The sequence below is a fragment of the Lissotriton vulgaris genome, chromosome 1_1 (genome assembly GCF_964263255.1).
Source record: "Lissotriton vulgaris chromosome 1_1, aLisVul1.2, whole genome shotgun sequence".
Taxonomy (NCBI): Eukaryota; Metazoa; Chordata; class Amphibia; order Caudata; family Salamandridae; genus Lissotriton; species Lissotriton vulgaris.
This window is the reverse complement of record NC_141685.1, coordinates 1,155,022,102-1,155,035,829: the sequence shown is the minus strand read 5'-3', so window position 1 is coordinate 1,155,035,829 and position 13,728 is coordinate 1,155,022,102. Positions and strand designations below refer to the sequence as shown.

The following is a 13,728-nucleotide window of genomic DNA, read 5'->3' as shown; positions in this document are numbered from 1 at the left end:
GGCCACCCCCCTTACAGATTTGCTTCAAAACCATGTTACGCCCAAAGACCTTCAACATCCACCACCAGAAGCAAAGAAAGCTTTTCTAGATTTAAAAGCTGCATTAACTTCAGCCCCGATATTGCGCTCATAGGACTTTTCCAGACCCTTCATCTTACACACAGATGTCTCTGACCATGGACTAGGGACGGTCCTCTAAAAGACTTCTCCCGACGGTATAGAACACCTAATCCTCTTTATCAGTCGCAAGCTCTTCCCTAGAGAACAGAGATACCCAATTATAGAGAAAGAGTGTCCTGCGATTAAGTGGGCAGCGGACAAACTGAGATACTATCTGGAGGGTGTCCACTTTCTTCTATACACTGACCATGCCCCACTGCTCTGGATGAGCCGCAACAAGGGGAGCAGCTTATGTATCTTCTGCTGGCTCCTTTCCCTTCAGCCCTTCTCTTTTGAAGTTATCCACCGCAAAGGTACGGACAATGGGAACACAATCGCACTTCCTTTCCCATCTCCCACTGTTCCCCAAACGTGAACAGACTGGTGTGAGATGACGAAGCACAGCCCACGGAGGCAGATACACAGGGGACGGATTGCTTTCCTGCTCACCTTTCTCCCTGTCCCTTTCTTTATTCACAGAATGTGCCGCCGGGACACTGTCTCTTTAATCCTGTGTCTGTCCCGGGTCACGTGAGCGGGTCCGGTGACTTGCCCGGATTGAAAAAGAAAGAAACCACAGAAGGGTTGTTTTCGTTTTGAGAACCGAGGATTTGAGGAAGACTGCCGCCATGTTCAGACCTTCGTCATGAGGCCCAAGCTGGGAGAACGGAGAACCACTTTGGGAGAGGATCCACACCAGGAAGAAGGAACTCGGCACTCGGGAACCAAAGCAGGAGGAGCGACAGACGGGACGCCGGACCCCATCCGGCAACACAAGGAATCCCGCCAGGGCCCAGGAGAGTTGTGGCTTAACAAGGTACGGTGATGCCTTGGGGTGGTCTGGTGCCACACGGGTGAGAACCGTAATAAGGACAGGAGACTGAAGGACTCCTCTACGCCCAGAGCTCTTTTTGCTTCTAGTGCGACTGTATCACTGGAGAGGGTACCGGGTGTTACCCCCTGACACTCCCCCCTGCTTCCCGCGCACAGATATCAAGATAAGGACATTATCCTTCCCGGGTGTTTTCTTTTTGTTTTCTTCTGCCCCCCCATGCTTCACTGGGTATGAACTAGTAAATACACCAAAGCCTAAAGAAAGAAGAAGGGAGAAGCCCAACCCCTCATATTCTCAAAGGGCAAAGAGTAAAAGAAGACCGGAAACTGGCCTAAAACTCCCATAATTCTTTGTTTCAATTTGTAAATAAAACTCCCTAAAAGAAAAACTTAACTGTTGTGTCCTTGTCTGCCTTTCCACCGTGCCACACGCTGGCATAGAGATAATGTGTGCCCGGCCTCGGAGTCGAAATTCATCCTACTAAACTTCTTTGTTTTAGCTGCACCTGCTAGTAAAATTCCATCATGGGCGGGACTTCCTTGATTCAGAAATGTACATAATTTATCTCTATGTTTGCTGAAGTCAATCCCTCTGCAGCAATTCCAGGGACCTGGTCAGACTGGACTCCGCTCGAGTGTACCTGAATGAATATACTTGGTTTGTATTCTCTACTGTCTGACGGACTCTTTATTTGTATGGAAGGCTGAAAGGTGGTCGCGAGTGACCCTGGTGACCCAAATCGGGTCACTTCCTTCACTCTCTTTGTGTTCCTTATCCTAGGTAGGGGTCTTGGTTCTTCCTCGGGTCCTCGCAGAGGTCGTCCCTCTGAGAAAGGGGAAAGCGGTCTTCAGTGAAGTTACCATTCCTTAGTTTAGTGGGGAATAGGAGTGAAGGGGGGGTTGCTTAACACCCAGTTACCATCACCAGTGTTGCTCTCAATATGCCAGGTTTATGCGGCTCGCCGTTGCTGCTAAGTAAAAACTCATGTGGCTTGCCGCACCAATTTATGCGTACGCCTGCCTCAACCCCCTCCTTTCTCAATGTCAGACGTCCAAGCTTCTTACGGACCCTTCCCTAATAGGCCTTTGAGCCGAGCACGTACCTTGGAGAGCAACGTTCCTCTGGGGACGTGGCGGGACACTTTGTGGTGCCGGATAGGGTCAGGCTCCCTCCTTGGCTCCGCAGCTGGAATCACCTGCACGCCGTCCGTACGCTGTTGTCTTTCTGGAATCTGGGACCTCTTTGCCCCACGGAAACATTGCCAGGGCTTCTCTTGTCATCCACCGGCGAGTGCACAACGTTGCCGCCTTCACAGTGAGAGAATCCGTATTTTGAGCTGGATGCCGTGTCCATAGGAATCCTGATTGGCTCATGTGATCTCGTCACTTGAGCTGTGGTGGAGTCCAGTAGGTCCAGTCTCTTAAAGGCACCCTCCAGTCCCTGAGCGGCCGACTCTACAGGAGATTGGAAACAGAGGAGAGGAGAGACGTAAGGGGGAACTTGTCGTCAGTGCCCTCTTCACTCTCGACTTGTCCAGTCACTTTGAGACAAAGCACTTTGGATTTATGAAAAGGATACTGGCAAGTCCTGTTAAGAGAACAGGACAGGGACAAAAATGCTTTCTCTACACCAGGGGACTAAATCAGCTCAAGGTGCTTCCCTTCAAGCTACACGGGGCACCAGCGACATTCCAAAGACTTATACATATAGTGCTACAACCCGTTGAGGCATTGGCAGCTGCTTACATAGATGACATAATCATCTATAGTTCCTCCTGGTAGCAACATCTGGACCACCTAACTAAAGTAATCCAAACCTTAGGTGAAAGTGGTCTAATCATTAATCCTGCAAAAAGTCATTTACCTGCGAAATCAGTGAACTACTTGGGGTATCTTCTAGGGGAGGGATACATTAAACCACAAGAAGAAAAAGGCCGCTATTTCTCAGATTCCTTTCCCTAAATCCAGAAAAGATCTAAGGGCCTTCTTGGGTATTTTGGGATACTACAGGAGGCTTATCCCAAACGTCTCATGCATAGCTGCCCCCTTAACTGATCACCTCAAAAAGAATGTACAAACAGAAAAACGTCTTCAACAGCCGTCCCGTATAGAGGTACGAGCCTTCCAATGATTAAAGCAGACCATTACCTCAAAGCCTTTCAAACTGAGCCCCAACTATAATAAACCGTTTTTATGACAAACCAATGTATCTGAAAGTGGACCTGGGGCTGTTCTATCCCAGAAAGATTACCAAAACCCAGAAAGACCTATCATGTATATCAGCCGCAAGCTCTTTCCCTGAGAAACTAAATATGCTGTCAAAGAGAAAGAAGTGTTAGCCATTAAATGGGACATTGAGTCACTGAGATACTACCTGGAGGGTAGAGAGTTAATGCTGTACACTGATCATGCCCCTTTAGAATGGCTATCATGAAACAAAGGTGGCCACAACAGAATACTACAATGGTTCTTAACAGTACAACTTTCCAATTCACCACTCTACCTAGAAAAGGAAAAGAACAAGCAAATGCTCATTACCTGTCCAGGTACCCCCAGGAATTTTTTTCTTGCAGACAAGAAATGTAGGGGAGGGGGGTGTCATGAAACACCCAAGACCCCAACACAAAACCCTGACTCACCTCCCGACTCTCCGTGATGGTCTCCATTTCTTCTAGTTCCCGATGACGTCAACAGGAGCTGGAACTAAGAGTAGAAATTAAAAACGGACTCCCATTCATACACACAGGTAGAGAGTGGGAGCGTGAAGCGGACGAACCATTCAACAACATGAGAAGGAGGCGGGGGAGAATAGGAACCGGAAAAAGAGAAAAAAAGACAAGGCCTGCGGGGTGAAAGACACCAAGGAGAAGGAACCGACCCAGGAGCCAGGAGAAATACCCGGAAAGATCAAAGGAACCAACCTGCCCGAACCACCGGGAAGCAACGCCGAAGCCAAGGGAAGTCCAGACGATTGGTATGAGAAGTGGTAGTCACCCAGAGAGGACGCGCAAGAACCACCGTAACTCAGGAGAGTTGCGGCAGAGGTGCTACGTGGCGCAGGAAAGGGGGAAGTGGGGAGACTGGGAGGAAGGCTGGGGACTAGAGAGTGTTAACCCTTTATCACTGTACTTTTTGTTTTCTTTCCTTCTTTTTTTTCCTTTGGAGTTTGTTTTTCTATTATTATTCTATTTTCTCCTCCTGCTGACCTCACTATCTGGACTGTCGGAGAGAGAGAGAGAGAGAGAGACAGACAAGCAGGCTGCATGCTTTAAACACACCCCTCATCTCTTCACAGAGGGCCAGAATTGCATGATGGTGCCTCATCTCCCATAAAAAGTGTCAAGGAGAAAAGGATATCCAGATGACAGAAATTAGGTTCCAAAAGACAGGAACAGAGAAATAGAAACCGGGGAAAACAAATGGCTGATTGTTTTATATACTGCTATTCGCACCATTAGTCCTACCATAGTATGGTGAAGGTTTCTGCTCAAACCATCTGTGGGGAAAAACCCTTGTACTTACCGGCCCTTTTTTGTTGTTCTACTCCTCTCCTCAAGCCTCCCAAGGCCCCCTCTGGAGAACTGGAACACCTAGAAGAGGAAGAAGAGCAAAGTGAAAAGGAGTCCATAAATGTCCACCTTAATTTGTCAGCTAGAATAAACATACATCAATATTACACCTAGACGGCCTCCTCGCTTCTGTTTCCGCCCATCCCTCCCAGATGGTATACCTCCAAAATAAATTACCTAAGTGGCATGTGGACAAATAACTGGAGTCTCTTAACTCATGGCAGAGCAGGGACAGATAGAACACTCAGGAAAACACAATGCATCATTGTCCTCAGTGCTTAATTTGTAAAAACGATGGGCCAGGGCCCTCGTCAGGAGGCCACTTCTGCTTGCAACACCCACAGCCCCTGCCAGCGCAGCAAATGACAGCATCTACCCAACTACGAAGCACCACAGAACTGCACATTAGACAATGCAGCCTATTCCAGGCCCCCAAAGCTATAAGAATGTCTTACACTGCAGGAATTAGTCATTTTGAAAGTATAATGCACGTTTAACAACCGTTACTATGTTCATCTCTAAATTACAAAAATAGTGCCACCATGTGGCAGACTATTATACGTGCCAGAGTTGACAGTTAACTTCCGGTGCTAAGCACTGGGTCAAATTAAGCATTGATTGCCACGTACCGGCTCTTTTGATGGGGGTCTGACTTTATCAACTTGATATCACCACGTTGACAGGATCTAATCTGTCCGGGCCATCCTTAGGTTGTTACCTCACTTCTTATCATCCCAGACTTCGGTCTTTAGTCCTGGGATTTTATGTGTAGCTTGTTGTGTTCAGGGTGTTTGTAGTGTTCGTTTACTCTCTTTAAACTAATTAGACTTACAGGAGGACCTGATAGCATGACAGAACCTGCTTCTGGTAGTTCAAATTGGTTAAACAGATTTTCCCCTTTATGAATAGTAGTTAGATGTGCCTGTTATTCTAGCATTAGTGCTGGACTACGGGAATGCTTGCTACCTACCTATAGCAGAACAGTCCCTAAAACAGCTCCACATAATATAAAATGCAGCCTAACATTTTTTAACTGACAGTCCACCTTTTCAGTAGGCATATGCAAATTTGTAATTATGCCGGAGTAATTTCGGTGATTTCATGTTACTTTTTTTACGTGAAATTTCTGCCAATTAGGCAATTACGTCAGTTTGCATATTTATGAGTAATTTGGCAAAAAAATCCTACTGCAGGAGCACAAGAATAATTAATTTAGTAAGCAGCTGCTGCTGTTCTCTGGATACTAATCATCAATAAAACTGTACCAAGGCCTTTGGTGACAGAGCCTTCTAAGTAATAGCCATACCAGGGAAACAGCTTTTACAACACAGCATTTGCCACACAATGCCTTTGCCACGCCTCCTTTACTACGCAATACCTTGCTATGCATTGCCTTTACCACACAGGTCTTTACCACGCATACGCCTTTACCACAAATGCCTTTACAACAAAATGGTAATTATATATCAGGTAAGTGTATACAGTTTGTCTATAAAATCATGGAAATTCAGCAGTTATAGTTCTCTGAAGTAACTATAACTTGTGCCCTAAGGTAACTATGACTCGCACCCTCGTGATATCATTGTAACATTTGTTATAAAATTATTGATGAGAAAACTGTGCATGGTGGGGGCGTGGGTTATAGTTACCTTAGGGTACGAGTTATAGTTACTTAACTATAACTGCTGAATTTGTATGGTTTTGTGTGTGTAAAATCTGAACCTAACTATAACTTCGTTATAACTTTTGCTTTTTTAGTGAATATATATATATATATATATAAATATATATATACCATTAATTTATTTTCTTTGTATTTTGCACCTTATATACTTTGGATGAGTTTGTTGAAGGCTTGTTAAAATAAAAATCAACTTATATATGTATATAGGGGTTTCCCTTACCTGATATATACTTACCATGTTGTTATGGCATGCGTGGTATAGACTTGCGTGGTAAAGGCATTGCATGGTAAAGGCATTGCGTTCTAAAGACTGCATGTTAAAGGCAATGCGTGGTAAACTTTGCATGGTAAAGGCATTGTGTTGCAAATACTGTGGGTTAAAGGCATGCGTGGTAAACACATACATTCAGGGGCAGCTCCTCCCTAATGGCAGTGAAGCGTTGCCCCACAGCCCGCACCAGCAGACGATAAAAAAAAACGTAGCATTTTATTTATGCTGGCTGAACCATGCAATACAATACAATAAGTATAGGCCGGGAATGGCAGGAGGAGGAGTAGTGTGCACTTATAAGTGCGCATGTGTGTTTGGCCGACCAGCCTAGACCGACCAAACAAACATGCACACTTATGTTTCTCCAACCTGGCTGTGTTACACAGCCGGGCTGGAGAAAAGCCACAGACTACAATGCACCATCTGAGCTGCAAACAAGTGTGCTCAGACCTATCCTGGCATTGCTCTCATGCTATGAGAGTAGTGTCTGGATTGGGTGTGGAGCCTGTGCCCTGAGGGCCCATTTCTTCCAGCCTGACGAGAGGAGCAACGATGGCTGGCATCAGCAGGACTGGAGCAGCTGGTAAGTTTCCTTTATTTGTTTTTACTTCTATTTGGTTTCTTCCCGCCTCCCAAACCCCTCGCCCTCTCCACCTGCGGTCGTCCTACCACTTTAGATATGTAGTGGCCGCCACTGCATGCGTTGTTCCATGGTACATCCGCCACAAAAAAATAGAACAGGGTCCTTAGTGAAATTCTTTTGATTACTCTACTCAACTGCTTGCTTTTGTAAGGCACTGAAAACCTACACTTTTCACTAGTTTGATTTCTTACGTGCTTTTTTATCTGTACTGTTAAGAAGCTCCAGCATATGTGTGATTGATAAATATTAAATACATTATACTTACCTGTTGCTTAAAGGCGCTATATTACGACGACAGAGTAGAGGTCATCTTTAGACATAGGTCCATTGTGTCTGGTGTTTTCTCCAGACCCCTGAGACAGCAGGTTTCCCGATTACATAGGTAAGAAATAATATATACAATACAGGTCCTTGGTTTGTAATTGGAGGAACAAGACTACAAGTACCAGAATCCAAAGTGAAACACATGGACTGGATAAGCTATTGGCACGAGCACCACAGAGGATTGGGGACTGAAATTAGAGCGTTGGCAGGAGTACGTACAAGGCATCGCCTCCGACCTCCCAAACTTTTCCACCTGGAGAAGGTCGCGCGAGAGAGAGCGTAAAATAATGAACCCCACCTCGCCCAGCGCCAGCAAGTCAACATTGCGGCCGCGAGCGCAGCAAATTGCTGTGATTAATAATAAATTAGGACAGATTGGGCCGCGACGGCCATGCTAATCTATGCAAATAGGGGGCCGGGCCTGGGCAAACATCGAAGCCTTCGAGCGCGGGGATGGCAGGGCTGCTCCCGTGGGTGCCGCGGCCGAGTGTACGCTGGCATTAATTTTAATGGGGCGGCGGGCGCATTAAATTACCGTGCGCTTAGCGGAGCAGGGCCTTGTCACAGCCGAGGGCCGGGGCGAGCCTCCCGGGCCCGCGTGCGAGAGGAGGGGCCGGGAAGGAGCCGTGCTGCTGCCGTTCCCTTTGAGCGCTGCCGGGCACTCGGCGCGTGTTTGGTGCACTCCACGTACTCGAGTCGACTTTGCACGTGCGCTGGCGTCGGGCGAGAGCTTGGGGCCTCGATTTACTGTGCAGGTGCCGGGCGTGTTTGGTGCACAAGTAACCGACGCTGCACGTGCACCGGTGCCGCACTACACATGCACAGGGCGCGTGTTCGGTGCTTTTCAAGGACTCTAGGCTTCACGTGCACCGGTGTCGGACATGACTTTGGTGCAGTGCAAGTACTCGATGATGCACGTGCACCCGATGCCGCGCACGTACTCGTTGAATGCACCAGCACGATCCTGCAGGTGCATGTCCTGTGGTGCAGTGCAAGCACTCCATGCTGCGCGTTGCGCGGCACCGGGCACGAACTCGACGTAGTTAGTCCAAGTTCTCAGTGGTGCATATGCACTCGATGAGCGGGATATATTCGGTGCAGTTTAAAATAAATACTCGATGTGCCGCATGCATTCCGTGTCTGGCAAATTGGCACAACTTGAAACGTACTTTGTGCTGTGTATGTGCTTAGTCTGTGCTAGGCATGTAATCTGTGACGTGCAAACACGCATGGCCTTCTAGGGTGACAACGATAGGGGATTTATTTGGGGACAAAATGTTACTCACGCATACTGATTTCGAAAGTGAACCGGGTGTGACGGAGATACTGTTCATGACCCATGTGAGTCTGTTGCGGTACGTCAAAAAATACTGGGCGCCTAACAGGGTTGAACCAAACATACACAAACTAGCCCACCTTATGTACGGGGGAAGGGTCTTAACACAGTGGTTCTATCGAGGTATTCGCACACACCGTCCAACTCCCCTCACTGTAATAGGTGTCGATTGGGAACGGGACATCAATAGATTGCTATCAGACAAGGAATAGGCAACAAAATTGGAATACCCAAAACTAACCTCCCGTAATACCTGCTTCAAATTCATTCAGTACATGATTACGCAGAGAGCGTACCTAACCCCGCATGCACTACATGCCATCTTCCCTGCCATTCTATCACACTGCCCTAGATGCCCTGACCGAGATGCAGATTTATTACATATGTTCTGGGCCTGCCCCAACCTGGGACGATACTGGGGTGGAATCAGTGCTTTAAATGGGCCGGTACTCACCGGTACTTAGTACCGGCACTTTCGATTTTTTTTTGCCATCAGTTCCGGCACTGCTCTAGCCAGGGAGAGTACCGGTACCCTGATCCATGGACGGCACAGGTTACTTTTCTCCTCCAGTCCAGGGCAGAGAGTGCTCTGCTTCCGAGGAGCTTGTAATTAACTCGGCTGACATTTGCAGAGTTGCTGGTAAAGATTCCAGCAGCGCCCATTTGAAAGGCCCAAAGCTGCAGGGGGTTGACAGGGCTTATGTGACGCTGTCCCTAACAGGACAGGGTCTCTAGACAGACCCTGCACTGTCAATCAGGTGCGCAGCGACCATTTAGGGGAAAGTGTTATCATGACTTTCATTTTGTGTAATGAGTTAATCTGTATTTTTTTTTACCATAAAAGCATTTCTCATGTGTTTTAATATGTGCTGCAACTGGTACAGAAGTCATTATGTATGATTATATTTAGGCCTTAGCCCGGACCCTAGCCCCGCCCACTTGCCACACCTCTATTTTAATGAGTACCTGCACTTCTTTTTCCCCATTTAAAGCACTGGGTGGAATAGCCACTATTTTAAAAGAGGTAGTAGGGGACCCAGGATGGCGCAAAGTCGAAGCATGTATACTGGGGCTATACAGGTGACGTAAAGTACAAGTGAGATTTGCAGATCTGGCTTTACTCCTTGCCAAACGAGGTATAGATGGAAATCCCCATTGCCTCCTATACTACTTAGTTGGAAGGAGGAGGTGGAAAGGTGACGTCTGGCGGAGAGTGTGGTGATCCGTAGAGAGGAGAAAAGAGGCCCAAGAAAGGACCAAATCGCAATGAGCTCAGATCAGATCGCACTATAGGACTCCAAATAAGGTGTTGTATTCCATTATCTAGCCCCTACACAAAGAATAGACATTACTATTGCACCCTAGATTAGGTAACTGTCAGGTCCAATGCTCCCATTATTCCCAATTACCCCCCCCCCCCCCATATATAAAGATTTTTCCTACGTAGGATTTGCTTCAACTCTTTTAGTGTGTGTACTCTAGATCCCAGACATGCTTTTATCATTCAGAACTTCCAATACTTTGTGACGGCTCATCAGCAGGGGTGGGGAGTTAATAAAATGTATATCAATGATTCGTTATTTGTCCAGGACAACAGTATAATTATTATAAACACGACTGGAAGTGATGTTATGTTAGGATGACAACTGTAATGTTGGATACCAAGAAGGTGAGACTGCTTCTGTGGTACACCGCTGAGATATGATATGATTGTTAAGTTATGTTTGTACGCGATTTGTCATCGCCATGTATATGTATATGATCCTGCTAGTAGAAATGGATCTTCGATCCTTGCTTTCCTCTGTACTATTATTGGAGAAAATGAATAAAGTTTGTTTAAAAAAACAAAAAACACGCATGGCTATAATTCGAGTAGGCGGAAACACTGGTTTGCGCCGGATTTTGATGTTCCGCCGATTACTGGATGAACGCTAATAGCGTCCTTTTAATCCTCAATTTTCTGCAGTTTCTGCTTGAAGGATATTGCAGCAAGGTCAAGTGACGTGTAGGGCAGTGGTAAAGCCATGTGCAAAAACAGTCAAAAATAACACTTTTGGGAGCAGTTTCCCGCTGTTCCCACAAATATGATTGTGGAAAAACTAAACTGATGCCAGGGGCGCAGCTTCCGTAGGCGCAGCAGGTGAGGTGTCACTGGGGCCCACAGAGCCCTCTCTATGGCTGATTTTAATCATTAAAACAGCAACCAGTGGTACATTTCCGTCCCCACACCAGGGCTCATGACACTCTGGCTTCATTACTGCCCAATACCCTGCAGAACAGCTTTGAACTGAGTATAATTGCCCCCGTTATTCCACATAACTTGGAGCGTGGCCCTCACACTTGTTACAGGCATGCATGTTGTGTGACAGAGGTAATTTTTAGTTGTGCGTATAGTCTGAGCCAGGCATTATTTCTGTCTGGGCATGTTAAGCCCATGTGCTGTGTCAGGCTTACACTTGGTACCTCATGTCTGGCATATCCTTGGTGCCTGCGCGTTCTCTGTGCTGGGAGCGTGCCCAAATGCTAGCTAGGCATGTACTCTGGGCCAGCGAAACAGTTGGTACATAGTATATCCTAGAACCACATGATTTTAACCTCTTCTCACTTGACATGTACTATTGAGCAGGGCTTTAAGTGGGTTGGGTCCTGCTGGTGGTCAGCACTGGCGTTCTAAAAAGCAGCTGCTGAGAAGGTCCCTATCGGGCTCTCCATGTTTGGCCTCCGGGTGAAAAAAATGTTAACTCTGCAGCAGTACCACTGTTTACTGCCTTTGAGGTAACTGTAAAAGAGATTTGCTATAGTCTCATCACTTCAGAACACAAACATTTTCAGTAGTCTATACAAGGAAGCCATAGTTGTTGAATATTTATCTTACACAACTAACAACTACTGCTGGTTGCCTGGAGGTGACTGCAGACGAACGGAGGCAGATTGGGAGCAGAAGGAGGGCGCAGCTGTAGCGGGACCTCGCCGCCGCCGCCAAACACACCTTCAGCGGCAGCGGAGCGGGAGGACCACAGCCCCCAGAATCCCAGGCGAAACAGACACGCCCACCGACACGAGAGCTTTAGCGCCTGGAGGCGCATTTAACAGCGGCGCTTCCCCGGCAGAGCGGGGAACTCACCGGATATTCCTGCTGGTTGCCTGGAGGCGACTGCAGACGAACGGAGGCAGATTGGGAGCAGAAGGAGGGCGCAGCTGTAGCGGGACCTCGCCGCCGCCGCCAAACACACCTTCAGCGGCAGCGGAGCGGGAGGACCACAGCCCCCAGAATCCCAGGCGAAACAGACACGCCCACCGACACGAGAGCTTTGGCGCCCGGAGGCGCATTTAACAGCGGCGCTTCCCCGGCAGAGCGGGGAACTCACCGGATATTCCTGCTGGTTGCCTGGAGGCGACTGCAGACGAACGGAGGCAGATTGGGAGCAGAAGGAGGGCGCAGCTGTAGCGGGACCTCGCCGCCGCCGCCAAACACACCTTCAGCGGCAGCGGAGCGGGAGGACCACAGCCCCCAGAATCTCAGGCGAAACAGACACGCCCACCGACACGAGAGCTTTGGCGCCCGGAGGCGCATTTAACAGCGGCGCTTCCCCCGCGTCGCGGGACGCGCGCGGGCGGCGCCGGGCTAAGCCCGGGCAAAGGGCGGGCCCTCTGTGGCCCTCAGAGGCACGAGGAGGACGGGACGGGGCCACCTCCTTTTATTCACCCATTCGTTACAACTTGAAGGTACTGTTCATTGGTCCACTGGCCATTCCTCATTTGGGAACTGTGGGTACTGCTATCATTTCCGGGACTATCTGCCTTATAACTATTATGTTTGCTATGTGTCATTGACACTTGTATCTGTAGTCCTGCGTAACAACCCAAACCGCAGAACAGGGGTTATTATCTGTCAGCATGTCCCCAAGAGGCACCCGCAGCAAAACTGCTGCCGCTGTGACTGGCCCCATTGACCTTTTTATTTCTAAGGCCAATGATGCCATCAATCAGGGCATAAACCTACTAGAACGCAGGGTATCACAAGACTTGGCGCATGCCAAACGTTCCTCGCTTGGCCTCATTGCTACCGCCACTACACCTGCACAAGCTATGCCTAATAACATCAGACCCCTACTTGATGTTTGTGCTGACATACACACCATTCCCAGCGAGGTTAACCTCTCAGCCTCAATTCCCCTGTTAGACACAGATACCGACACTAGCACAGACCTGGAAAAAACGCCTGACTTACTAATTAACCCCTCTCCCAAAGTAAAATCTGCTGATAACACCAGGCATGCTAGAGGTAGGCGAGAGGGGGCAGTTCAAAAACTGAAGTTACACGCACCCAAGCCCCGGGTAACTACGATCAGGAAATATGGTCGGGCACAAAGGAAACCTGGGAAAAATACCAACTTTGACCCTGACAATAATCATAACGCGACTAAGGTTACGGTAATATCCCAGAGGGATGATAGTGAAACTGTTCAGCAGGGCAGAACAACGAACACTAACGGAAATATAGACAAGGCATATGACCCCCTGTTGGAAAGACTGGGGGATTTATTAAGCATTTATCTATCCCCAATCGAAAATAGGCTTGCTCGATTAGAAAAACAGCTAGATGAATTGAGCAACCCTCTTAAGATTTTCCTAAAGGGAGGTCCTGCAACTAGTACAAAAAATAGTAACCCCACCAATATAGTAGGTCCCAAAACAACTATCTTACAAGTACCCCCAGTCGCCCCAAATAATGCAGATAAAGTCGTACCTGTTGCGCTGGCCAATGGCCCAATTACTAAACAAAAAACAGCAACACCACACACTAATAGCAAATCCACAGATAAAAGAAAGGATCCTGGCTCCAATACCACCGCGAATACCACACTCCCAACTGCGAGTACCACAGGTCACCCTTCAATTTCTACA

The 13,728-nt window shown here is 47.8% G+C and overlaps 1 long non-coding RNA gene across 1 annotated transcript in view; it reads right to left on the bottom strand.

Moving 5' to 3' along the window:
- Positions 1 to 13,728, bottom strand: part of LOC147748838 (uncharacterized) — a 502,888-nt gene that overhangs the window by 308,209 nt on the left and 180,951 nt on the right. Inside the window, exons 2-3 of the long non-coding RNA XR_015309778.1 lie at positions 4,516 to 4,583; positions 3,633 to 3,696 (exon numbers count right to left, since the gene is read on the bottom strand). This is a non-coding gene — a long non-coding RNA (uncharacterized LOC147748838). The remainder of the gene's footprint in view (positions 1 to 3,632; positions 3,697 to 4,515; positions 4,584 to 13,728) is intronic.